We start from the raw sequence: 2,664 nt of genomic DNA on the forward strand, positions 1-2,664 counted from the left end.
ACACATGCACCTTTAAAGTACTCCTGGGTTTATTAAGTAAAAGCTCTTGCTGTTTTTGTTTTAGATTGATCAAAGCAGCCCTCAGGGATCAACAAATAGAGAAATTCTAAGCACAGACACTGTCTATTCACCTCTGACTGTTGTTATAGGTAGGGAAATCACCTGTTCCCCACCTGCTGCTAATGGGAGTGGGCATCAGGTTAGCTGAGTTTGTATTTCATTGCAGGTGGGGCCTTCAGGGCCACATGGCTATGGAGGAGACAGGGGTGAATGCAAGGAATCAGCAACAAGAGAGCACCGTGAGCCAAGAGTGTCACAAAAAGTCCATGGCTGTTTTGTGGTAGAGATGCAAGGAGATGAAATGACACAAATCATTTGGGAGTTGATTAAAGAAAAATTCATTTTTCCCTATGTGGATTTGGATCTGTACAGCTATGATTTAGGCACAGAGAATCGTGATGCCACCAACGACCAGGTTGGTGTTATAAAGAAGTATAACATTGGTGTCAAGCATGCCACCATCACCTCCGATGATAAGGGTTTGAGAAGTTCAAGTTGAAACAAATGTGGAAGCTTCCACATGGCACCATCCAAAATATTCTGGGTGGTACTGTCTTCAGGGGAACTATTATCTGAGAAAATATCCCCCAGTTTGTGAGCAGATAGGTGAAGCCCATCATCATAGGTTGTCATGCGTATGGGGATCAATACAGAGCAACTGCTTGTGTTGTTCTTGGGCCTGAAAAAGTAGAGATAACCTACATTCCAAGTGATGGATACCTAAAATGGATGTACCTGGGACATAACTTTGAAGAGGGTTGTAGTGTTACCATGGGGATGTACAATCAAGATAAGTCAGTCAAAGATTTTTGCACAGTTCCTTCCAGATGTCTCTAAGAGTTGGCCTTTGCATCTGAGCACCAAAAACACTATTCTGAAGAAATATGATGGGCATTTTAAAGACATCTTTCAGGAGACATATGACAAGCAGTACAAATCACACTTTGAAGCCTGGGAGATCTGGTATGAACATAGGCTCATTGATGACATGGTGGCCCAAGCAGTGAAGTCAGAAGAAGGCTTCATCTGGGCCTGTAAAAACTACAATGGCAATGTTCAGTCAGACTCTGTGGCCCAAGGCTATGGCTCTCTTGGTGTAATGACCAGCATGCTGATTTGTCCAGATGGCAAGACGGTAGAAGCAGAGGCTGTCCACATCACTACCACGAGAAGCGATAGGAGACATCTACCAATCCCATTGCTTCAATTTTTGTCTGGACCAGAGGGTTAGCCCACAGAGCTAAGCTTGATAACCACAAACAGCTTGATGTCTTTGCAAAGGCTTTGGAAGAAGTCTGTATTAAGACCATCGAGGCTGGGTTTATGACGAAGGATGTGGCTATTTGTATGTAAGGTTTACCCAATATACAATGTTCTGACTACTTGAATACATTTGAGTTCATGGACAAATATGGAGAAAACTCGAAGATATACATGGCTTAGGCCAAACATTAAGGTTGCTCCCCAGTTTAGGAGGACAAGTGATATTTGGTAACTAGTTCCACTGGTTTACATTTTTCTATATAACACTCAAGGGAGAGGCAAAATCAATTTTAGAATTTTTTGGAATCAGAGTTTATCTTTTCTATAAGTTTACAGCCTTTTTCTTAAACACACAGTGATTCCACTTCAAGAATGTGGCTGGGACTTTTTAAATTTAAATTGTACTTCCTACTCATAGTTTAGGAATTACTTTAGTGCTGATTTCATTCTGTCACTTTTTCTCATGCTCCGATAAAAATGACCAAAATGAAGAATGCTTGAAAGGTAAACTATAGCCATGGTTTTGGTCCCTAAAACTGTGTAAGAGTGAATTTCATTTCCTTCCCCATTTTCCATGGCCTGGGCTCTGGGTACTGTTGCTTAGGAGTGGGGAAGGTCCAGCCCACGGGCCGTATAAGGCCTGCGAAATCAACACCAGCTAGCATCACACGCCTCACCAAAGAGAAGCAGTTCCAGCCATCACATTAGGGGCGAGTTAATTAAATGTTTGACCTGGTAACCCACTTTATGAATGCAACTGAAGATGTCAGTGTGGACCTGATTGTCCCAATAGGATAGTACAGAAAGGCACACGGTATTCACTTTGCATCTTTCAAACAAGCATGGCTGTCGCTGGGACGTGAAAACCCTTGTGAAGATTAAAATAAAGATTTTCAGGGAATATGTTGGAGAGATAATCACAAGTGAAGAAACTGAAAGGCCAGGCAGTTCTATGACAGCAAAGGAAGCACATATCGTTTTGATCTGACACATTCATGGTGCATGCAGCTTGACGTGGAAATGTGTCTCATTTTGAGAATCCCAGTTATGACCCAAATCTTCAGGTGTTCAACCCCTTCCCAAATAGCATTATTTTCCATGAGAACCATAAATTCTGGAGAAGAGTTTACTTTAGTTGACCAAATGAAAGGTTCTGGAGATACATCTTCAGATTCTACTGACACAGCCCAGCCAAAAAGAGAGAACTGTGTGCAAAGGTGGAGCTGTGACTTGCGGACATTACTGCATCTGGATTTTTAGAAAACAGAGCTGAGGCTGAATGTAGTTTTGATTTTTTTAATGTTAACATTTAAAAAAATAAATATTTGGGACTTTTTTTAT

The 2,664-nt window shown here is 41.5% G+C and overlaps 1 pseudogene; it reads left to right on the plus strand.

The window, feature by feature from the left end:
* The first annotated feature begins 346 nt into the window (after positions 1-346).
* Positions 347-1,413, plus strand: LOC118639990 (annotated as a pseudogene).
* Positions 1,414-2,664: the final 1,251 nt, after the last annotated feature.

The sequence above is a fragment of the Molossus molossus genome, unplaced genomic scaffold, assembly GCF_014108415.1.
Source record: "Molossus molossus isolate mMolMol1 unplaced genomic scaffold, mMolMol1.p scaffold_m16_p_1, whole genome shotgun sequence".
Taxonomy (NCBI): domain Eukaryota; kingdom Metazoa; phylum Chordata; class Mammalia; order Chiroptera; family Molossidae; genus Molossus; species Molossus molossus.